This window comes from Anomaloglossus baeobatrachus, chromosome 10 (genome assembly GCF_048569485.1).
Source record: "Anomaloglossus baeobatrachus isolate aAnoBae1 chromosome 10, aAnoBae1.hap1, whole genome shotgun sequence".
Taxonomy (NCBI): Eukaryota; Metazoa; Chordata; class Amphibia; order Anura; family Aromobatidae; genus Anomaloglossus; species Anomaloglossus baeobatrachus.
The window spans coordinates 123,624,270-123,649,741 of record NC_134362.1 but is presented as its reverse complement, the minus strand read 5'-3'; the positions used below and the strand labels follow the sequence as shown (position 1 = coordinate 123,649,741).

At 47.1% G+C, this 25,472-nt stretch overlaps 1 pseudogene; it reads right to left on the bottom strand.

Moving 5' to 3' along the window:
• Positions 1-1,471: 1,471 nt before the first annotated feature.
• Positions 1,472-1,678, bottom strand: LOC142255529 (U2 spliceosomal RNA; annotated as a pseudogene).
• Positions 1,679-25,472: the final 23,794 nt, after the last annotated feature.

The window sequence follows — 25,472 nt, the reverse complement described above, 5'->3', positions numbered from 1 at the left end:
AACGTATTGTTGACTTGTGCTTAGCACAAAGAAAGGGAATCTTTCTGGATATGTACTCTGGACACATTAGAACCCAAGGGCTTAAACCGTGAATATGAAGTACAGACTTGATTCATTGGGCCGTGCACCATGTCACCATGTGTGCAATTGCATTGTCCAATGGCTCACAATGGTTATGCGTTTTCATTGGATGGATAATCGAAGCCATGTTTTTTTCCTTTCTCTTGGGTTTGTTGTGTGAGTAGACTATAGGATTAAGTTAGTTACCGCAGGCAGTGGATTTAGCTTCCTGTCTTTGGTCCAGTGGTAGATTGATTGTTTGGTCTATGAGCTGTTATGGGTTTTAATCCAGGTGAATGCCCATGGGCTGCTTATAACTGTGTGAAATATGTAGTTTTACTGGGCTGGGATGAGAGAATCCATCGAAGCATGGTGTAGGGATTGTGGTTCCTGTGTGCTAAGAAGAAAGGCTGGCACCAGCCAGAAAGCCCCATTACAGCCAATAATCAACCGCTAGCCGCTGGAACTCGTTGCTCTAGATCATGTCAAACTCACACCAAGCAGGAATAGATACATTAGCCCACCATCCCACCCAAAGAGCAACTTCTGCTGCGCAGCTGGCTTTCTAGGCAGCAGCGCTATCGTGATGTCAGCGGGGGACATTGTGACAAGCCAGTGTTCCGTCACTTCATGTTGTGCACTGTTCAAACGGAAAATACATCAACAGGCAGACTACAGAAAAGCTTACTAACAAAGGTTAGAGAGGGGCTTTCTCAGAGGGCTTTTTACAGTTTGTCTATTCCCAATTAGCCGTTTAAGTATGCTTAATGAAAGTACTAATTCTTTCATAGGCCGCCCATTCTTAGTATTTGACGTTCCTTATATTGCGGTATCAGGCTTCGCAGCAGGTTGCAAAACATTCATCACCCATGACTGTCCCCAATTGGGCTCAGAAGCTAAATGTCTATCATGACCTCTCTTTTTGAAAGTCCAAGAGCAAGCAAACTCTTCCTCCAGGAGAGGGAGCCAACAGATCACTAAAGACATCATCATTGCTCAAAGAAAACACCGAAAAACAATGGAAGCTTTAATTGGAGTGGAATCTGATAGACAGCACCTGATGCCAAGTCTGCATCTTCTAACACCTGCAGTCACTGCAGCAGCTGAATCCAATGTGTCCAAAAGGGATCTATTCTATTCAATTGCAAATGATCTAGATAAGACTGAGAATAAGATACTGCACGGGACATAGCAGAGTTGGTCAAGTTGAGTGGAGATGAGTTTGCTATTTGGCACAGCTTTTGCATCAATAAAGCAAGTAAAAGGTGTGAAAGATAAAAAAAAGGGTGAAAGTGTGAAAAGTGAATTGGCCAAATTGAGGTGCATATAAAGTTTTTGCTTTCTTTCAATTCACTAATGGGGCTCATTTGAATCAGGTGAATTGAGTTCTGCTTTTGGAAACTGGGTTAAGAAGGGGTGCACCGGTCCTGGAGGTACTGCAATACCAGGTCAATGCGTGGAGTGGACAGAGCAAGATTTTTTCCATCTCCTTGTTCTAAAAATCCATTTAATATATGGTCCCCAGAGAGGGGACGTATCAGATATTAAACTGATAAGAACAGATTTAATTGTTTTTTTTTTCTGTTTATCAGTAGGACTTCAAAATAACAAAGGTGATCGCCTCCCGTTGCCTGGGAACCGTCCAGGCACAAGAGGGCTATGTGTCACCAGAAGGCGCACACACTTCCTCAAGGCCGGCAGACGTGCAATCCCAGGCACCTTCCAGTACCGACCAAGGTAGCGTCCTCCGAAACTACACTTGATCTTAGCCAAAAGGCCGAGAAGCTATAACCCGAATTGGTTACGGCCTTGAGTGGCACCCTGGCCTATACCGGACACATCTTAGGGAGAGGGAGACAAACCCACGCCTACAGAAGACATTTTGTCACCCAAGCCAACCCTTGAAAAGGCTGTTTTGCAGAGCAAAAACAAGAAGAATGATGCTTTTTGCAGCCGCCGCCCACTGCAATTAATCTGAATAACTCCTCCTCCTCCAAGCACCTCCCCTCCCCCTTGCAGTCTTTCCAATTCATGATACAAAAAGACGGACGGACAGGACAGGACAGGACAGGCTGCCTGACTTTCCGTCACTGCCACCCTTTGCCATCCTTGCCCGTAGAAAGCCCTTTCATCATCCCCAAACCCTAATCTTTTCCCTTCCCTTCCCAGCTGCGTCTCACTCCCTTTCATTAGGAAGTGAGCGCAGCCTTTTCTCCGTTCTGCACATGCGCGACGTTAAACACAAATGCGCAGGCGTGCGTTCCATTAGCCTCACTGCATTCCACTCCCATACAGGAAGTGGGCGCAGCTATTACTACGGTCGCACATAAAAGAACCCACGGCCACCACTGCACACAGCTGACTCCACCACAGGACACCCACTTCTACACCAACGCAGGTAAGACAGGATCGGCACCTCTATGCTCCCGTTACAATCAGGCTCAGTCACCATGTGATAACGCTCTCAACTCTTTAGTTGCAGGCTCCCCTTGCTTCACCTCCACTGGCTGTGCTGCCATTTCCTCTCCCACCTGGAAGGTATACTTTATTCCACTATTTTCCTGTTTCTCTCTTCCCCCTTTTCCCATAACCTACTTTTATCTGCATTTGTGGGGTATCTATATGCTATTTACATCATAGTTTTATTCATTAATATGGAAGGGAAGAGTGCCCATGAGAGTGTTGAACTGCGGAGAGCAAGAGATTAAGCTGCTCCGATTTGCCACCATTGATAAGCTGTTCTCAGTAGATACACATGCTATCCAAACAGCAGCATCCACCATTGCTTCAGCCCACCCATTCAGTGACAGCTCACCAAGTCAGCCAGAGGAGTGGTGTAAGGAATTACACGTAGGCACTGACTCCACACCTTCACATCACAAGAAGGGGGTCTACAGGCTAGTGCAAGAATACGAGCAAGTCTTCAGCAAACATCCGCTAGACTTTTGAAGAATAAAAGGGGTCAAACACTACATCCCCACAAGTGCACACCCACCCATCAAAGAGAGATATAAGCCAAAACTACCTGCACATTACCAGTGTACCAAGGACATGTTGAGCAACATGAAGGAGGCTGGGGTTATCCGTGACAGTTGTAGCCTCTGGGCAGCTCCGTTGGTCCTGTTAAAGAAGAAGGACAGCACCACTCCCCTGTATTGAGGAATAGCTAGCTGCATTGAGAACTGCAAATTATTTTTCTACCCTTGATCTCACTAGTCGCTATTGGCAAGTGTCCGTTGCTGAGGCAGACCGGGAGAAGACCGCCTTTGCCACCCCGATGGGTCTCTGCGAGTTCAAAAGCATGCCCTTCGAGCTGTGCAATTTGCCAGGAACCTTCCAGAGGCTGATGGAATGCTGCTTGGGACACCGAAACTTTGAAACGGTACTGCTATACCTTTATGATGTTATTGTTTATTCTAAAGCAAACAAGATTTTAGGGTGTATAAAAAGGGAGATTAGATCCGGTGATCCCAACGTATTGTTAACCCTCTATAAATCACTTGTAAGGCCACATCTGGAATATGGGGTAAAGTCCTGAGCAGGTTGATAACCATTGGTTTGAGCATGGTAGGGTGTAGTGCGCATCTTCCTGCATCGGTAAAAGCTGCAGAAGTCCTTGAAGATTTCCGCTTCAAAGGCAGTGCCTTGATCTGTGAGGACTCTCTCTGAGTAGCCATGAGGTCTGCATAAGTGTGCTTGGAAGACCTTCGCTGCAGTATGGGCCATTAGATCTTTGACTTGTACCACAACCATAAATCTCGAGTAGTTGTCTACCATCGTAAGTGCATACGTGAGCTCGCCTCGATATTCTGCAACAAAACTCCCTTTTTCGATTTCAGTTTCAGCAAACACTCCTCTTCCTGTAGAAAATATTTATCATTACCTAAGACAGTCATTCTAATGCATGACAATATTAAGGCAATTTAGTTAAAACTTGTTTTAACTCACCTTTAAGGGGATTGATGTATTTCATGGTCAATCCAGGTTTGTCAGTGATGGCACTGACATAATGTATGGCGTCTTTTTCGGGCGTTATCCTTTGCCTTTTCATTGTGAAAATCCAGTTGCCTATATCAAAGCAAATTCTACTACTTGTAAAGTATGCAGAAAATGAAATGTAGAACATATAACATCAACTGCTTAGGAACGCATCATAGGTTAGTACTTAAAAGGATATTGTCATGTTCTAGTCATAATGCAAGCTGGACATTTTTCATGTTACCCTGTAATCGCCGGCCTGTTCTAATGCTCACAAGCCAAGATATAGGCTCAGCTGCTAAGGCTTCCCTCTGCCTTCTGAATGAAACTTGAATATGTCTGGCTCACTGTGTATATAGCAGGTGCTCAGAAAAAATAAGAGTCAATTCAATAGAAATAGCTCTGGCACACTATAGTGATCAATAACGTAAGAAAAGAACTCTTGGAATGCTGAAAATTCTTTATTTGTGCAAAAGGATAATTCATCCAACGTTTCGACCTTGTTTTTAGGTCTTTATCAAGGATAAAGTTATCTAAGATCATAAAGGGTTACAAAACCATATAAACACGTAATTAGTACATAGTACAACATAACAGTACAATATATTGCTACTTGAGAGTACAATGGGTCAAATAACCATGATGCACATACAAAAAATTTTTCCAAAGCCATAGTGAAAACATTTGTACTGAGGAAAGAAAATTTCCACATGACCTATCTGGAGAAACATTCTGGATCAAACAACCAAAAATAGTCAAGCAGGTAAATACACACCTATATGGATAACAGGATGATATGTGTTCAATTGTATAGCGTCATTGCCATTAAGGTACAAATGGAAAACTTGCAATCCTATATAGTGAAGGAAATGAACACATATCATATCAAAGAACACAGGAACATGGGTGTGAGAAAAACCTCAATGTTTATACTTTGTTCTTTATAATGGTGTGAACATGTATATGTCTCAGTACCTTATGCACTTGAGAATTCTAGTGAGTAGATGATGAAAGCCTATTTCAGAACTGGAATCGGTAAATAATTGTAGGTGGAATCTAAATGAAAAGATGGTACAAGTGTTATCATGACACGTGGGCTATAACACAATGGACCGTGTGACAAAGAAGAAAGGAGAGAAAGAAGAGGAAGAAAATGCAACTACCTGTAACATTACGTGATAGTCACTGGTAAGTATCACTTGACAATTCAAGTGAAAAAGGATTCCTTTATTAAAGGGTTCTCAGTCGCCTCAGGATCATGAAATACTAGGGTAAATGATATGAGAATGGGTAAGAAGCACCACTAAAGGAAATATGAGATGCAGGACATATATCTATAAACCCCTGAACTACATGATAGAAATAAAAAGAAGAAAAAAGAAAAAAAAGAAGAAAGAAGAAGAACACATAGAATGCGGAAAGAGAATGGGTACAACTACCTGAGTTACTGCAGGGAGGCCCCTGGTTGGTATTGTGAGGGTTAGTGGAATTCCTTCACTGAAGGGTTCTCAGTTGCCTCAGGTTCGTGAAAAATGCTATAGACAAATAATGCCCGGAGAAAAGGGGTTCATATACAGCGAATAATGGTAATACAAGGTACATGTGTCACATGTAATAGTATATATATATATATTGTACTAAGATCTACACCAGAAATAGAAAGTAGTCCCTCTGCCTTCTGTCTAGGTGCCCTGAGTTATGTCCTGTAAACTGTCACAGCGACCCAGACACACATGTGTAGTAGGGGAATATCCCTGCTGAGATGCCAGTGCTAGAGCACACGTTTGCTGTGGAGTTGAACGCTATGTGAGCAGTTCTTACCTTCAATGAGCAGAAGTCTCTTTTTTCAGATTTCAATATCTCTGTGGGTATCTGGCAGAAATATGGAATACTCTTTACTGCTAAGACCCTGTACACCACTCCCACTAAAGGGGGCTTTACACGCTGCGACATCGCTAATGCGGAGTCGTTGGGGTCACGGAATTTGTGACGCACATCCGGCCGCATTAGCGATGTTGCTGCGTGTGACACCGATGAGCGATTTTGCATCGTTGCAAAAACGTGCAAAATCGCTCATCGGTGACATGGGTCTCCATTCTCGATTATCGTTACTGCAGCAGTAACGATGTAGTTCGTCGCTCCTGCGGCAGCACACATTGCTCCGTGTGACACCGCAGAAACGAGGAACCTCTCCTTACCTGCCTCAAAGCCGCTATGAGGAAGGAAGGAGGTGGGCGGGATGTTCCGGCCACTCATCTCCGCCCCTCCACTGCTATTGGGCGGTCGCTCAGTGACGTTGCTGTGACGCCGCACGAACCGCCCCCTTAGAAAGGAGGCGGTTCGCCGGTCACAGCGACGTCGCCGGGCAGGTAAGTATGTGTGACTGGTTCTGTTCGGTGTTGTGCAGCATGGGCAGCAATTTGCCCGTGTCGCGCAACAGATGGGGGCGGGTACCCACACTAGCGATATCAGGACCGATATCGCAGTGTGTAAAGTAGCCTTTAGTCACATGACCAAGACTGTATCTGTGTCCCTACAACACACTTGAGACAAATGTGTGTGTGAGCCTGCATTGTGGGGTATATATAATATATTATAGAGCTGGGAAGGATCATTCTAAGCAGTGAGCTGTTCCAGTATTTGTAGGAAAATACCCAGTAGAAGCCTCAAACACAGCACCAATACCTCCCATCAGTATCCCACCACAGTGCCATGTAACCCATGCCCTACACTCCCATCTACACCAATACTATACAGGCACAAACTAGTATATCTGACTAAAAACCCCCAAAATATGAAGAACGGCCTATAGTTGAGTGTGGATATAAAATCTATGTGAGCAGAGCTAGAATAGAAATCACTGATCGCATTGAAGTCATTCTGACCATAAATCACCATGATATCAAGGTGAGGAGTTGTGTGTTACTGCTGGGAGGAAAGGGTTAACAGTGGAATATTAAGGTGCATCTCTGTGTGCAGTGTTACTAGTCAATGTACAAATTGTCTCTCCAGTAAAGGAGACAAACTCTAGCACAGCGCCACCTATTGGAAGTAGCGATCCTAAAAGTCACAAGTGGATTTTCAACAATCCATTGCAATATGACTCAGGATATATAAGCCAGATCAGAATCCCAATTTGCAGACACGGTGTTTCGGGGTGCTTGCCCCTCGTCAGTGCAAAGTATGGGGGTGTCAATGTAGTCATTGTAACAATTCAGTATGAGCTGCTCTTGGTGCCGGGGGAGGGAGATGCTCTCCTGAGCAAGATAGATGGGGAATGAACATGATATCTATATAGTGTAAGGCAGGGGGTCTCAAACTCGGCTGGGTGTATGGGCCGCACAGAGGAAAAAAATAATGTGGGGGGCTGCATTCTTTGCAGGACAAAGTGACATTTTTATTGGTACCATATATATATTTTTTTTTCACACACCTTTGGATGACTGATTTTCAACATTTTTCACTTGTTTATTATAACAAATGTGCACATTCTTTGGTTAAATCTAAAAAAAAAAAATTGATGTTAAAAAAAAGTTATGCCTTATTTTGTTTTTTTTACAGTTTATCCCTTTCTTTTAACTAATAGTGTTACAATTATGACGCTAGCGTTTTGTGAAGGGAATGCTTTGCCTACTTCCGTGACTATGGCCTTCCAGAACTGCTGCATTTTGGCTGACCTCTCCGCCTCGGGAATAAGAGACATAAAGTTCTCCCCTTGTAGCGTGGGTCTAACAGTGTTACCAACCAGTAATGATTGTCGGCCAAGATGTTCTTAACGCGAGGGTCACGAGACAGGCAGCTTACCATAAAGTCATCCATGTGCGCCAGACTCTTAACAGCCATCACTTCAATATCCAGACCAACACGATGACTGAACATGCTGTCCTCCTCCTTCTCCTCCTCCTCCTCCTCATCTACCCTGTCCTCTGGCCAGCCACGCTGAACTGAGCATATGACTGGTATGCATGTCATATCCTCAATTTGGTCGGAGAGTTGCTCCATGTCTTCATCTTCCTCCTCGTCATAGTCCTCCACTGCACGTTGTGATGAGACGAGGCTGGGCTGTGTGTTATCACCCACACCCACTACTGTTTCTTGCTCCAACTCATCGTGTTCCGCCTGCAATGCATCATGTTTGGTTTTGAGCAGAGACCGTTTTAGAAGGCAGAGAAGCGGTATGGTGACGCTAATAATGGCGTCATCGCCGCTCACCATCTTGGTGGAGTCCTCAAAGTTTTGGAGGATGGTACATAGGTCGGACATCCATCTCCACTCCTCAGGTGTTATGTGTGGAGTTTGACCCATTTCCCGATGGCTTAGGTGATGCAGGTACTCAACAACTGCCCTCTTCTGCTCACATATCCTGATCAACATGTGCAGAGTTGAATTCCAATGCGTGGGGACATCACACACCAGTCTGTGAGCCGGAAGATGCAAATGACGCTGAAAGCCGGCAAGGCCGGCTGAAGCAGTAGGTGACTTTCGAAAATGTGCAGACAGGCGGCGAACTTTTACCAGCAGATCAGACAGCTCTGGGTATGAGTTTAGAAACCGCTGAACCACGAGGTTGAGCACATGGGCCACGCATGGAACATGTGTCAGCTGGCCTCGCCTCAAAGCCGCCACCAGGTTCCGGCCATTGTCACACACAACCTTTCCTGGCTTTAGGTTCAGAGGTGTGAGCCAGTGATCTGCATGCTGTTTTAGAGCTGTCCACACCTCTTCTGCATTGTGGGGTTTGTCACCTATGCAGATTAGCTGCAGCACAGCCTGTTGCCGCTTCGCCGAGGCAGTGCTGCAGTGCTTCCAGCTTGGGACTGGTGTGGAGGGTAAAGTGGATGAGGATGCGCAGGAGGAGGAGGAGGCTGAAGAGCATGACATTCCGGAGCTGTAGAGTGTGGGTGAAACCCTGACTGAGGTAGGGCCTGCAAACCTTGGTGTGGGAAGGACTTGTTCCGTTCCTCGCTCAAACTGGGTCCCAGCTGGGCTGGGCTGGGTCCCTACCCGGCTGGGTAGGGCGTTGTGGGGGGTTTGTCTATCTCCGTTTGAGGTGAGTTTGTTTAAGTTAGCCTTTTCTTTGGCGTTTTTTGGAGCCCTGCGGGTTGGGGAGTTGGTATCGCCCAGTAAGGCGTTCCCCGGGGGCTTGGATTGGGGTGACATTATGTCAGTGGAAAACGGAGTTGAATTTTGGATTAGGAAATCGAAAACTGATCAGAGAGGTGTGGGTAGACTAGTCCGTTTGGGGATGGTTGTGGCATCTGATATGTGCCCGTTCAAGTGTCTCGGGAATTTTCAACAGATCCGTCCGAAGGTGGATGGCCCCTTATTACATATATCTTTTTATCGAGATACCAATTTGTGAGTGTTTTTAGGGCATGTTTGAAGTCGTTGGGGTTAGATCCGAAGTCTTTCGGATTGGGGCAGCGACGGAGGCCTCTATATGCGGCCTACCGGAGGAGACAGTTAAGCAGATTGGTAGGTGGAAGTCGCAGCGCTTTAAGTCGTATGTACGTCCCCAGGTGGTTGTTGGCAATTGAGGGGAAAAGGGGGGGGGTATTAGGGTATTAGGGTAGCAATGGGGGGGGTGAGAGTGTGTGTTTTTTGTCAATTTGGTTTGGTGAGGCAATAAAATGGTGTCGTCTGTACATTTTGTATTGCAGAAGCACCCCCCCTTCCTTCCCTGGTCTGGATCCTTGGCCACTCTTATGTGTATTGGGGAGCCCGACGAGCGGACGCGAGATGGAACTGGAGACAGCTAGGTTTTGAGAAGGACCTGGCTCTCGTGCGATGGCTCGGTGTTCGGGGGTTAGGGTGCAGGAGGTGCATAGATACGCCCGGTTGGACAGACCTCCTGACATCTTAGTGTTGCATGCCGGGGGGAATGATTTGGGTGGGCGTCCTTTTCGAATCTTGATAAAGGACATCAAACATGATTTGTTACGGTTATGGGCGTCGTTTCCAGGTCTAACGATAGTCTGGTCAGAGATAGTAGCGAGAAAGAGTTGGCAGAAAGCGCGGTCAGTTGACAGGTTGAACAAGGCGCGGACGAAGGTTAATAGGGCGATCTCGAAGTTTGTTAGTCGGAACGGGGGTATAGCAATACGGCATGTTGAGTTGGAAAGGACGGAAGAGGAATTTTGGTTGGCTGACGGGGTACACCTTAATGCGGTGGGAACTGACTTATGGGCTCTTGGCTTGCAGGGAGGTATTGAGAGGGCCCTTTGCTTGCGGGGGGTCTCAGGCACTTGAAGGGTTTCAAGGTGCCTTCGTTGTGGTGTTGTTTATTGGTGGGTCCTTGAAGTTGGTTTAAAATTGGTTCGGGGATTCATCCGGGTATGGATCCCCTCATTGGCAGAATTGATGGTCCCCTGGTGATTTTGGGGGGGAACCCCGACGGGGTATGTCGGGGCCCCTGGGGGTGTGGTTGGGGTTGACGGAGGATTAACCCTTATAATTTGGTGCTCCTGAGCCAGTGTGGGTAACGGCTGGGAGCAAGTTGAGGTTTTTTATTGCTCGGTTATGGGAATCACCAGGGTTTTGGTAGCTTCAAGGACCTTACCACATTGCAAATTTAATTGGTTATGTATTCTTGTTAATAAAATGGCTGCTATGGCCAAAATTATCCAAAGATAAATTTGTGTCTGTGTAATTACTTTTAAATAAGAAATGGGAATGGAGGTGTGGGGTATGAAAGGAAGACCGGAGTCAACAATTCCAGGGTCAAGCATGTTTATTTGCGTAAGCTTCGTTCCAGGGTAGAAAGGGTAAGAGTGCCTTTCAGAATTCGAAGTGGTCAGACTGTACGGACCACCAAGAACTGCAGGAGAGCTTGAACATCTTCCCATGGATTTGCGACATCCTCCCTCATCAGTTACGTAGGTAAGCAGGTTCTCAGCATTGCAGCCCATTTGTTGTCTTAAGTTAGTTAAGCGGGGTTAACTAACCTGTCAGTTCAGCCTCAGGTCTAAAGCAGAGGCCTGGACTCCACTCCTTACTCCTCACTCCACAACTCTCCTTAAAAACAACTGACTCCTTTTTCCTGCCCCGGGGTCTCCAGACCCCTAGGTGGGCGTTTCCTTCCGTCTGGTCCTGCCCACTGGTGTGCCTGTCTTTCCCTAGGGGAGGTGACTAGGGTTTTCTGGTTGGCTTTGTGTGACTTAGGTGAGGGAAGTTGTTATGCGGGGGCCTATGTGTGACTATCTGCAGTGTCAGGGCGTCACATATGTATGTGTGTATGTCTGCTAAAGGAATCCGCACCGTCATATTTACAAACACAAAATTTTGCAGACACCTCATGTGACTCAGGGAACGTTGTAGACTATGTTTTAACAGGAATATTTAACCTTTACAGTTACTCTCCAAAAAACCTGCCTCCATTAAACTGAATGGAGGTGGGAGCTGCAAGTTATTAATAGCAGCTGTGATTGGTTGCTATAGGAACAAAGGACATTCATAGTATAAGAAGCTTATGTGTGAGATAATATGATGTCAGTGGGGAGACAGATAGAGAGAGACAGACACAGACTGAGAGACAAACAGACAGAGACAGATAGGCATAGACAGACAGGGAAAGAGACAGAGACAAACAGACAGAGGCAGACAGGGAAAGAGACAGACAGAGATAGACAGGGAAAAAAGGCAGACAGACAGAGACAGAGAAAGAGACAGAGGCAGATAGGGAAACAGACAAAGACAAACATACAGAGACAGGCAGGAGAAAAGGCAGACCGACAGGGAAACAGACAGACAGGTGAAGAGACAGACAGAGAGAGACAGACAGATAGAGACAGACAAAGAAATACAGAGATAGACAGGGAAAGAGACAAACGGGGAATGAGTCAGACAGAGAGAGACAAAGAGAGACAGGCAGAGAGAGACAGGGAAAGAGACAGACAGGGGAAGAGACAGACAGAGACAGACAAAGAAATACAGAGACAGACAGGGGAAGAGACAGACAGGGGAAGAGACAGACAGGGGAAGAGACAGACAGACAGGGAAAGAGACAGACCTGGAAAAGAGACAGACCTGGAAAAGAGACAGACAGACATAGAAACAGACAGCCACAAAGAGAGAAAGACAGACAGACACAGAGAGACAGACAGAGATAGAGAGACAGAGAGACATGGATAGAGATAGAGACACACAGAGACAGACAGATGACAGAGACTGGGAGAGAGACAGACAGAAGCATAAATCCCTAACTAAAACTTAACATTTAATGATAGTTTTAAAAGGTAAAAAAACACAAATCATGTAAATAGCATGACTCTCTTCTGTGCATAGAGTCAAAATTTTGTGTTTGTAAATATGACGGTGCGGATTCCTTTAGCAGACATACACACATACATATGTGACGCCCTGACACTGCAGGTAGTCACACATAGGCCCCCGCATAACAACTTCCCTCACCTAAGTCACACAAAGCCAACCAGAAAACCCTAGTCACCTCCCCCAGGGAAAGACAGGCACACCAGTGGGCAGGACCAGACGGAAGGAAACGCCCACCTAAGGGTCTGGAGACCCCGGGGCAGGAAAAAGGAGTCAGTTGTTTTTAAGGAGAGTTGTGGAGTGAGGAGTAAGGAGTGGAGTCCAGGCCTCTGCTTTAGACCTGAGGCTGAACTGACAGGTTAGTTAACCCCGCTTAACTAACTTAAGACAACAAATGGGCTGCAATGCTGAGAACCTGCTTACCTACGTAACTGATGAGGGAGGATGTCGCACATCCATGGGAAGATGTTCAAGCTCTCCTGCAGTTCTTGGTGGTCCGTACAGTCCGACCACTTCGAATTCTGAAAGGCACTCTTACCCTTTCTACCCTGGAACGAAGCTTACGCAAATAAACATGCTTGACCCTGGAATTGTTGACTCCGGTCTTCCTTTCATACCCCACACCTCCATTCCCATTTCTTATTTAAAAGTAATTACACAGACACAAATTTATCTTTGGATAATTTTGGCCATAGCAGCCATTTTATTAACAAGAATACATAACCAATAAAATTTGCAATGTGGTAAGGTCCTTGAAGCTACCAAAACCCTGGTGATTCCCATAACCGAGCAATAAAAAACCTCAACTTGCTCCCAGCCGTTACCCACACTGACTCAGTAGCACCAAATGGTTAGGGTTAATCCTCCGTCAACCCCAACCACACCCCCAGGGGCCCCGACATACCCCGTCGGGGTTCCCCCCCAAAATCACTAGGGGACCATCAATTCTGCCAATGAGGGGATCCATACCCGGATGAATCCCCGAACCAATTTTAAACCAACTTCAAGGACCCACCAATAAACAACACCACAACGAAGGCACCTTGAAACCCTTCAAGTGCCTGAGACCCCCCGCAAGCAAAGGGCCCTCTCAATACCTCCCTGCAAGCCAAGAGCCCATAAGTCAGTTCCCACCGCATTAAGGTGTACCCCGTCAGCCAACCAAAATTCCTCTTCCGTCCTTTCCAACTCAACATGCCGTATTGCTATACCCCCGTTCCGACTAACAAACTTCGAGATCGCCCTATTAACCTTCGCCCGCGCCTTGTTCAACCTGTCAACTGACCGCGCTTTCTGCCAACTCTTTCTCGCTACTATCTCCGACCAGACTATCGTTAGACCTGGAAACGACACCCATAACCGTAACAAATCATGTTTGATGTCCGTTATCAAGATTCGAAAAGGACGCCCACCCAAATCATTCCCCCCGGCATGCAACACTAAGATGTCAGGAGGTCTGTCCAACCGGGCGTATCTATGCACCTCCTGCAACACCCTGTTCCACCCTAACCCCCGAACACCGAGCCATCGCACGAGAGCCAGGTCCTTCTCAAAACCTAGCTGTCTCCCGTTCCATCTCGCGTCCGCTCGTCGGGCTCCCCAATACACATAAGAGTGGCCAAGGATCCAGACCAGGGAAGGAAGGGGGGGTGCTTCTGCAATACAAAATGTACAGACGACACCATTTTATTGCCTCACCAAACCAAATTGACAAAAAACACACACTCTCACCCCCCCCATTGCTACCCTAATACCCCCCCCTTTTCCCCTCAATTGCCAACAACCACCTGGGGACGTACATACGACTTAAAGCGCTGCGACTTCCACCTACCAATCTGCTTAACTGTCTCCTCCGGTAGGCCGCATATAGAGGCCTCCTTCGCTGCCCCAATCCGAAAGACTTCGGATCTAACCCCAACGACTTCAAACATGCCCTAAAAACACTCACAAATTGGTATCTCGATAAAAAGGACCCATCCTCGTGACATAATAAGGGGCCATCCACCTTCGGACGGATCTGTTGAAAATTCCCGAGACACTTGAACGGGCACATATCAGCAATGCGTGGGGACATCACACACCAGTCTGTGAGCCGGAAGATGCAAATGACGCTGAAAGCCGGCAAGGCCGGCTGAAGCAGTAGGTGACTTTCGAAAATGTGCAGACAGGCGGCGAACTTTTACCAGCAGATCAGACAGCTCTGGGTATGAGTTTAGAAACCGCTGAACCACGAGGTTGAGCACATGGGCCACGCATGGAACATGTGTCAGCTGGCCTCGCCTCAAAGCCGCCACCAGGTTCCGGCCATTGTCACACACAACCTTTCCTGGCTTTAGGTTCAGAGGTGTGAGCCAGTGATCTGCATGCTGTTTTAGAGCTGTCCACACCTCTTCTGCATTGTGGGGTTTGTCACCTATGCAGATTAGCTGCAGCACAGCCTGTTGCCGCTTCGCCGAGGCAGTGCTGCAGTGCTTCCAGCTTGGGACTGGTGTGGAGGGTAAAGTACTGATGGGGTGGGTGTCTGTGTGGCCCAATTTTTGGAAAAAAGGGAGACTCCGCTTGGAGTAACCCTTGCTTGCTGTGTTTTTAAAAGAAGCCAAGATGAACAGAGCTGGGATCAGGAAAGACTTTGCTACCTACCCCGGTGTCATCCTGGGGACGGTTAATTATGGCGTATTTTTGAATTTGCTTGATGCAAATCAAAACATCCTGTTTGCAACTAGGGCCCAAGTGCTGCCACTGATGGGGTGGGTGTCTGTGTGGCCCAATTTTTGGAAAAAAGGGAGACTCCGCTTGGAGTAACCCTTGCTTGCTGTGTTTTTAAAATAAGCCAAGATGAACAGAGCTGGGATCAGGAAAGACTTTGCTACCTACCCCGGTGTCATCCTGGGGACGGTTAAGAATAGCGTATTTTTGAATGTGCTTGATGCAAATGTAGCTGTGAAGTGTACAACTGGGGCACAACTGCTGCCACTGAAGGGGTGGGTGTGTGTGGGGCCCAATTTTTGGAAAAAAGGGAGACTCCTCTTGGAGTCACCTTGCGGTGTTTTACATGATTTTAGAATGGCGTGCCATGCCTATATCTGTGTGTCCTCCTCTTTTTCCTTGTCCAGCTGTTTTGTTTTCGCATGAGTATATGTCCTTGTCACTTTCCCATGTGTTTGTGTTGTGTTGTGAGTTGTTTGTCACCTTTTGGACACCTTTGAGGGTGTTTTCTAGGTGTTTTACTGTGTTTGTGATTGCCTGCCATTGTTTCCTATTGGCTCGAGTTCGGTTCGTCGAACGTTCGACGAGCCGAACTCGAACGGGAGCTCCGTTCGGCGAACCGACCTCGAGCCGAACCTGGACCGGTTCGCTCATCTCTACTCCTGGACATACCTACCCCGGTGTCATCCTGGGGACGGTTAAGAATAGCGTATTTTTGAATGTGCTTGATGCAAATGTAGCTGTGAAGTGTACAACTGGGGCACAACTGCTGCCACTGAAGGGGTGGGTGTGTGTGGGGCCCAATTTTTGGAAAAAAGGGAGACTCCGCTTGGAGTAACCCTTGCTTGCTGTGTTTTTAAAAGAAGCCAAGATGAACAGAGCTGGGATCAGGAAAGACTTTGCTACCTACCCCGGTGTCATCCTGGGGACGGTTAATTATGGCGTATTTTTGAATGTGCTTGATGCAAATCAAAACATCCTGTTTGCAACTAGGGCCCAAGTGCTGCCACTGATGGGGTGGGTGTCTGTGTGGCCCAATTTTTGGAAAAAAGGGAGACTCCGCTTGGAGTAACCCTTGCTTGCTGTGTTTTTAAAAGAAGCCAAGATGAACAGAGCTGGGATCAGGAAAGACTTTGCTACCTACCCCGGTGTCATCCTGGGGACGGTTAAGAATAGCGTATTTTTGAATGTGCTTGATGCAAATGTAGCTGTGAAGTGTACAACTGGGGCACAACTGCTGCCACTGAAGGGGTGGGTGTGTGTGGGGCCCAATTTTTGGAAAAAAGGGAGACTCCGCTTGGAGTAACCCTTGCTTGCTGTGTTTTTAAAAGAAGCCAAGATGAACAGAGCTGGGATCAGGAAAGACTTTGCTACCTACCCCGGTGTCATCCTGGGGACGGTTAATTATGGCGTATTTTTGAATGTGCTTGATGCAAATCAAAACATCCTGTTTGCAACTAGGGCCCAAGTGCTGCCACTGATGGGGTGGGTGTCTGTGTGGCCCAATTTTTGGAAAAAAGGGAGACTCCGCTTGGAGTAACCCTTGCTTGCTGTGTTTTTAAAAGAAGCCAAGATGAACAGAGCTGGGATCAGGAAAGACTTTGCTACCTACCCCGGTGTCATCCTGGGGACGGTTAATTATGGCGTATTTTTGAATGTGCTTGATGCAAATCAAAACATCCTGTTTGCAACTAGGGCCCAAGTGCTGCCACTGATGGGGTGGGTGTCTGTGTGGCCCAATTTTTGGAAAAAAGGGAGACTCCGCTTGGAGTAACCCTTGCTTGCTGTGTTTTTAAAAGAAGCCAAGATGAACAGAGCTGGGATCAGGAAAGACTTTGCTACCTACCCCGGTGTCATCCTGGGGACGGTTAAGAATAGCGTATTTTTGAATGTGCTTGATGCAAATGTAGCTGTGAAGTGTACAACTGGGGCACAACTGCTGCCACTGAAGGGGTGGGTGTGTGTGGGGCCCAATTTTTGGAAAAAAGGGAGACTCCGCTTGGAGTAACCCTTGCTTGCTGTGTTTTTAAAAGAAGCCAAGATGAACAGAGCTGGGATCAGGAAAGACTTTGCTACCTACCCCGGTGTCATCCTGGGGACGGTTAATTATGGCGTATTTTTGAATGTGCTTGATGCAAATCAAAACATCCTGTTTGCAACTAGGGCCCAAGTGCTGCCACTGATGGGGTGGGTGTCTGTGTGGCCCAATTTTTGGAAAAAAGGGAGACTCCGCTTGGAGTAACCCTTGCTTGCTGTGTTTTTAAAAGAAGCCAAGATGAACAGAGCTGGGATCAGGAAAGACTTTGCTACCTACCCCGGTGTCATCCTGGGGACGGTTAATTATGGCGTATTTTTGAATGTGCTTGATGCAAATCAAAACATCCTGTTTGCAACTAGGGCCCAAGTGCTGCCACTGATGGGGTGGGTGTCTGTGTGGCCCAATTTTTGGAAAAAAGGGAGACTCCGCTTGGAGTAACCCTTGCTTGCTGTGTTTTTAAAAGAAGCCAAGATGAACAGAGCTGGGATCAGGAAAGACTTTGCTACCTACCCCGGTGTCATCCTGGGGACGGTTAATTATGGCGAATTTTGGAATGTGCTTGATGCAAATCAAAACATCCTGTTTGCAACTAGGGCCCAAGTGCTGCCACTGATGGGGTGGGTGTCTGTGTGGCCCAATTTTTGGAAAAAAGGGAGACTCCGCTTGGAGTAACCCTTGCTTGCTGTGTTTTTAAAAGAAGCCAAGATGAACAAGTCATGGGTCAGCAAAGACTTTATCTACCTACCCCGGTGTCATCCTGGGGACGGATAAGAATGGCGTATTTTTGAATGTGCTTGATGCAAATCAAAACATCCTGTTTGCAACTAGGGCCCAAGTGCTGCCACTGATGGGGTGGGTGTCTGTGTGGCCCAATTTTTGGAAAAAAGGGAGACTCCGCTTGGAGTAACCCTTGCTTGCTGTGTTTTTAAAAGAAGCCAAGATGAACAGAGCTGGGATCAGGAAAGACTTTGCTACCTACCCCGGTGTCATCCTGGGGACGGTTAATTATGGCGTATTTTTGAATGTGCTTGATGCAAATCAAAACATCCTGTTTGCAACTAGGGCCCAAGTGCTGCCACTGATGGGGTGGGTGTCTGTGTGGCCCAATTTTTGGAAAAAAGGGAGACTCCGCTTGGAGTAACCCTTGCTTGCTGTGTTTTTAAAAGAAGCCAAGATGAACAGAGCTGGGATCAGGAAAGACTTTGCTACCTACCCCGGTGTCATCCTGGGGACGGTTAATTATGGCGTATTTTTGAATGTGCTTGATGCAAATCAAAACATCCTGTTTGCAACTAGGGCCCAAGTGCTGCCACTGATGGGGTGGGTGTCTGTGTGGCCCAATTTTTGGAAAAAAGGGAGACTCCGCTTGGAGTAACCCTTGCTTGCTGTGTTTTTAAAAGAAGCCAAGATGAACAAGTCATGGTCAGCAAAAACTTTATCTACCTACCCCGGTGTCATCCTGGGGACGGATAAGAATGGCGTATTTTTGAATGTGCTTGAAGCCAAGATGAACAGAGCTGGGATCAGGAAAGACTTTGCTACCTACCCCGGTGTCATCCTGGGGACGGTTAAGAATAGCGTATTTTTGAATGTGCTTGATGCAAATGTAGCTGTGAAGTGTACAACTGGGGCACAACTGCTGCCACTGAATGGGTGGGTGTGTGTGGGGCCCAATTTTTGGAAAAAAGGGAGACTCCGCTTGGAGTCACCTTGCGGTGTTTTACATGATTTTAGAATGGCGTGCCATGCCTATATCTGTGTGTCCTCCTCTTTTTCCTTGTCCAGCTGTTTTGTTTTCGCATGAGTATATGTCCTTGTCACTTTCCCATGTGTTTGTGTTGTGTTGTGAGTTGTTTGTCACCTTTTGGACACCTTTGAGGGTGTTTTCTAGGTGTTTTACTGTGTTTGTGATTGCCTGCCATTGTTTCCTATTGGCTCGAGTTCGGTTCGTCGAACGTTCGACGAGCCGAACTCGAACGGGAGCTCCGTTCGGCGAACCGACCTCGAGCCGAACCGGGACCGGTTCGCTCATCTCTACTCCTGGACATAGCATTCGAATTACCAGGTCCCTGAAGGCTGAAATGCGTAGTGGCCGGAAATCATGAACAATTACAATGGGCGTATGTGCTGTAGATCCTGCGTCAGTTGTAGCTTGGAACTTTGTCTTTTCACGGATTTGCCCGTCTCTCATGGTGTTGGGCTATTTTCGGATCAAAATGGTGTGTCCCTCCTTGGCCCGTATCATGGGTTATTTCAGGGGCAAATTTAACTCTCTTAGCACTTTTCTCCTTAATTGTGGCCGTTGAATTGTTGGGTCAAGGTCTATCCAACCAGCATATTTGTTGTTTTTCAGACAATTTAGGGCTCGTGCATAGTAATAATAACACAGGTTTCCAAGGGTAAAAATTTTTGAAAGATGTGATTTTTTTCATACTTTTGATCATTGGACTCAGTAAAAATATTGAAAAAATATCATCACGTACAGTTTTTTCACAAACACTGATTCTATAGGTGTTAGGGCCAGGTGGACGGGCAGACCCAGGAGGTGGATCCACTGGGCCGAACACCTTAATGAAGGCAAGGGGTCCGGTAGCCGGAGCACTACGGGTAGCAGGACAGTCCGTGCAAAAGAGTGGAATGGAGAAGTCCCTGGGACCACGGAGTCACTGATGGTAGTCCGGGTGACGGAGCTCAGGTTCGGAGGCCGAGATGTCAGGCAGAGTCCGGAACCGATGGAGCGAGAGGACGGGTCACCACAGGGATCAGAGATGGTACGGACTGACGGGATGGCAGATAGTCAGCGTTCGGGGTTCGGGAATCGGCAGGACCGGATGGCGAGGCAGGAGCGGCTCTAGAAGAGAGATAGGTAAGTATATCACAGAGACACAAGGAGACCTGACTCCTAGCTTAGGAAACACGAAGAACAGGCCCCGCCCACTTGGACATTAAACCCCTTTATACCCTGTACCTGTGTGTTCAATTTCCTGTCAGTGGACGCTGGCCCTTTAAGAGAGGGTCAATGACCGCGCGCGCGCCCTAATGCGCATGCGCGAGGCCCGGGTGCCAGAAGCCAGGGCAGGGAGCGGTGTATAGGAAGCAGGGGAGCCGGCCTGGAGCAGGGCTGCCGACGGGCGCCGGGAGTGGGGACCGGGCCGCCTGGGGACCGCAGGTGGTGGAGGCTGGAGACCGTGGAGCGGGGGATGTCTGCCAGAGGAGCCGGGGAGCGAAGCAGGGAAGCCGGGGAGCGTGGCAGGTGAGCCGGGGGGCAGAGCAGGGGACCCGGAGAGCGTGACAATAGGTTTCCAAAAGGTTAGAATTCTGAAAAGATTCCCTCCATACTTTTCTGAAGATGGTGCTCTAGTGTATTCAAGCGATGTTCCTGTGCTGATGGAAAATGTAACATTAAGTACAATGTGAGCGAGTGGAGACACGTCATTGTTTCATCCAAAAAGTCTGAAAGCTGTGCTACTGCTCAATGGCAGTAAGTATTCTTCAGTGTGTGTAGGGCATGTGTCGCGGGCAGAGGGGCCACGCACGCTACGCTCGGGTTCGGGGACTTCTGCTGCTGCTGCTGCTCGGTGGCTCGAGCGGAGGGCCAGATCCGGGGACTCGAGCAGCGCTCCTCGCCCACGAGTGAAAAGGGGGTGGTTTGTTTGGGGAGATAGTTAGTGACGTCACCCACAGGTCGTGGTGATAATGGGCACCACCACTGCTGGTGACGGGGATCCCGGGAGCGATGGCAGGGAGCAGCTAGGATGTTGGTTCCCCCTCCGTGGGTAGGGGTTGGTGATCCCGGGGCCCGGTGGCGGTACGGGGAGGCTGGATGGCTGGGGTGTACGTACCGAGGGAGCCCGTTTGCCCGCAGGCGCTGGCCCTTGGATCTCTAGCCTATGGCGGTGGCTTTTTATCCTCACGGTGTGGACGGTTGCCTTCTGTCGGGTCTTGGGTGTTAGGGAACCCCTGGGATTCCGGTCACTCTCGGATTTGACCATTGTCGGCGGCTCCTAGCCTGGTCAGGGTCCAATGGCCCTGCCTTTGTGCTTGGTACAGATCCGCTCACCGGTTCAGTTCCCTTCGGGTCACCGCCCGTCCCCGGTCCTACGGTTCAGCTGACTTGTACCACCTCCTGCAGACGGCCACCACCGTCTGCCGACCTTGCTGACAGTGCCTGGGCTCCTACCCAGACACTAACAGTTTCTGTCCTCTCACTTTCCACTACAAAACTAAACTAACTGCTTTTTCCCGCCTCCAGGCCTGTGAACTCCTCGGTGGGTGGGGCCAACCGCCTGGCTCCGCCCCACCTGGTGTGGACATCAGACCCTGGAGGAGGCAACAAGGATTTTGTGTGACTGATGTAGACTATCCAGGGGAGGGGGTGTGTGTGATTTTGTGTTTGTGACTACCTGGCTAGTCCAGGGCGTCACACATGCTATGCACTTGGAAGAAAGCTGTGAGAATTTAGACTTTATTCTCAAGAAACTTAACTACAAGGAGCATGGATGGTCAATATGTGGTGGTCTAAAAATGTTCTCATTGCTTCTTGGGCAGCAAGGAGGATATATTAAATACCCATGCTGTTCTGCCTCATGGCAGCCTGCTAATAGTCATTCATTAAAATTTCTGTTACAACCCCTAGAGGTCATTGTTATTCTTTTGAATTGCTGAGTTTCCCTTTAAGCTAAATGTATTCTGGGTAAGGAATGCCTCCCTGAGCTGAGAAGAAGCCTGCAGCCATTTTCTCTTTGGATTTGTCAGGAAAGGACATGCCGACTTACCTCTCTGTACATTCACCCCTGCCTAGTGTAATCCGGTGAGCAAAGCAAATTACATGTGTTAGTGATAGAATCCTAGATGGAAGAGTGTAGTAAATGCATTGTACATTGTACTTCTACACCTTTAGTGTCATCCCTGTCTTGTTTGTCTAGATAAGATTTCTATGTATTGCAGATGCAGTGACCTTTCACCTACATTCTCGTAAGAACTGCATCTCATGTACTGTTATGCTATGTTAACTCTGTATTAACACTGTACTGACTGTAATCATTTTCTTGTTATAGTTTTTACCCGTATAAAACAGTATCTTGGATATACCGTATTCTGTCTTCAACTGCATCTTGGATATTCCTATATTCACTGTATATTCCATGTATACTGCAATCAAGTTCACGTTACCAGCTAATAAATCAAGGCTATTGAACTCCACAGTCTGTTTATTTGAAATGTGAACTAGGGTTTAGCTGTATGCTAGAGATTCACAGCATTACGTAAAAGAAGGCAGAACACATGCTTTTTGTGTGAATTGGAAAGCCAGGTTAGGACTCTTCACTGGAGCAAAAAAAATTGGCCAACAAGAACATCTTTGTAACCGGGACTCAAGAACATTGTTGCATAAAGCTTAGTTGATCCCACCTAAAGTTCTCTTGCCACCACTCCACTGTAAGCTTGGACTGATGAAGCTGTTTGTGAAAGCGCTACTGAAAGAAGGAGAGATGTTTAAGTACCTGTGTACCAAGTTTCAGGGACTGTCAGAATCAAGTCTGAAGGAAGGTGTGATGCCCTGGCAAAACCAGGTAGTTACAGATAGGCCCCCGCACAACACCTTTCCTCACTTAGGAAACACACAGCCGACCTGAAACCCTAGTCACCTAGGACCCTGAAGCCAGGACCGAAAACAGCGGCCTAGCTAATTAAATGATTGAGGGCAGGATTATAGGTCCTATCCCACCTAAAGTCCCTCAAAGAAGACAACAGCCCACTGATAGGGATAAGGCCACCGCCAGGGCCCTTAGATCCCACGGGCCAGCGCCTGCGGGCACGGCTCCTTAGGCCATATCCAGCCGGGAGCGGACTCCTGAGTTCCAGACCAGGCAGTCCACCATACACAAAAACAAGTGCAGAGTAAAGGACAGCGACCACCAGCCTGGGTGGGGGACCTGAATGCAACCGGCCGGGGCGGCAGGCCACCAGCACCTTTGGTTTACCGAAAGACTCGTGTGATTCATTTACTGTGAGTAACCAAACATCCCCCTGCTTGCTCAGGCGCGCCGGCCCTTGCCATCACCATACCCTGCACAAAGACACTGGGCCCCGGGGCAATCATCCCTACACACGGAGGGGTTAACATCCAGCTGCCACTACATCTCTCCCGGGTATCCCATAACGGCAGCGGTGGTGTCCCACCTCACCACACACCGTTGGTGGCGTCACAAACTTAATACGGCCTAGCCCATACATCTACATTCCTCCTTTTATTCGACATGTCCGCGAGACCCCCGGGTCGAGCCACTCTCTTAGAAGGTCTGGATCCGACCAACGGCGGCTGCTGGCACAGGGGCAGCACAAAAGCATTTTTGTGGGTTCGGATATTCAGAAACCCATGAATGAAGGATGACGTGTTTTAAACAATAATGAAAACTGTTGAAAAAAGGGCTTGGGACTCTTTGAAAGAAGCAATAAATACGTTTCTAGGTAACAACAAAGAATCAAAATTTAAGTCCATCGTGGAGAACATGCTGAAACGTTTCAAAGCCTTGGGTTGTCTAATGAATTTGAAGTTACATTTTTTACATTCCTATTTGGACTACTTGTCTGAAAACCTTGGTGCTGGTGGGAAGAACAAGAAGGTTTTCATCGGAATATCAAGGAGATGGAACGACGATACCAAAGTAAATGAAACGTGAACATGATTGCCGGATGCTTCACAGAGAAGATCCACAGGCCTTCTATAAGAGAAAAGGGGGATCTAGAGAAAAGGAAAAAGTGCAAGAATAAATTTCTAATAAAGTTGCAGAATGACTGTACAATAAATAAATGTATTTTATATATAAAATTGTGAATATTTTTGGTTACAATAAGTATTTTTCTTGTTCATGTCACTTGTATGTAACTTCACACATGGATTGTACAAAATCAATATTTGATGGTTAAAAAAAAATATTTATTTTTTTTTTTAAATCAGGACATTAGAAAACATAATAATCAGTCACTGGATTTGAAGTTTCATAAACCAAAATTTTACATAGCTGTGTAATTTGTCGGGCACCCACCGACAATAGAATAGCGCCAGATTTAGGAAGCTGGCTGAGGTCTGCAAAGTCTGTAGCCAGGTGACAAAATTGTCCAACCTGGGTTTCTTCCTTAAGTAGTCTCTGGTATGATGATATGGTATAATCCTGGCAGCCGGAGTCGAAATCCCTAGATTGCGGTTATGATCTCCAATCGGAATTGGAGCCCCTAGATTGAAGCCATGTAGCCAAGTGATCCTCTAGTTGAAGCCAAAGTCCCTAGACCGAGTCCACAAGGCATCCTGGTTCTGATCCCCTAGCCAGCTCCTAAGAGCTTAGACTAGATCATGCAACATCCATCAACAACCTGGTGACTCCAAGAAGTCCCCTTTTATAGCCATAACCTTCCCTTAGGATATACTGTGCCCTTATCAGATTGGTTGTACAAGGTTGCTTCTCTTATTGGATGGATTTCAAGCTGCATGGATAATGTTCATTTAAATGATGTGGATAGAAAGACTGAAGATATCTACATGTAGTCTGAAATCCATCATGAATCAATACTATTTTACACAGTCATAAGCAGCCCATGGGCATTCACCTGCATTCAAACCAATAACAGCTCATAGACCAGACAATCCATCTACCACTGGACCAAAGACAGGAAGTTAAATCCACTGCCTGCGGTAACCAACTTAATCCTATAGGCTACTCACACAACAAACCCAACAGAAAGGAAAAAAACATGGCTTCGATTATCCATCCAATGAAAACGCATAACCATTGTGAGCCATTGGACAATGCAATTGGACACTTGGTGACATGGTGCACGGCCCAATGAATCAAGTCTTTACTTCATATTCACGGTTTAAGCCCTTGGGTTCTAATATGCCCAGAGTACATATCCAGAAAGATTCTCTTTCTTTGAGCTAAACACAAGTCAACAATACATTGTAAGCAGATTCTATTACCAGTCCCACACCATTTTGTGACGCATAATCACACAGTGATCCAATTAAGATTCCAAGTCATCGAACATGTCCAAGCCATACGCAGAGGAGGCAATAGAATTAGGAAGCTCAAAGAAAGGGAATCTTTCTGGATATATACTCTGGGCACATTGGAACCCAAAGGCTTAAACCATGAATATGAAGTACAGACTTGATTCATTGGGCCATGCATGGACATAATGGACATAATTCTAATAGGCAGGACAGGTAATAAGGAGCACAAGTTATATGCTAAAATGTGTTGTGTGACAAGACAGACACAGGAAAGGACATGATAACAGGTGTAGGGACCAACAAGGTGAGACAAGGGGTATCAGGATAGGGTCAAGTAGGTATGAATGTAGTAATGGGGCAGGCATAGAGAATTGTATGTGAATGTGAATTACAATAAATCACTAAGGAAAGGAA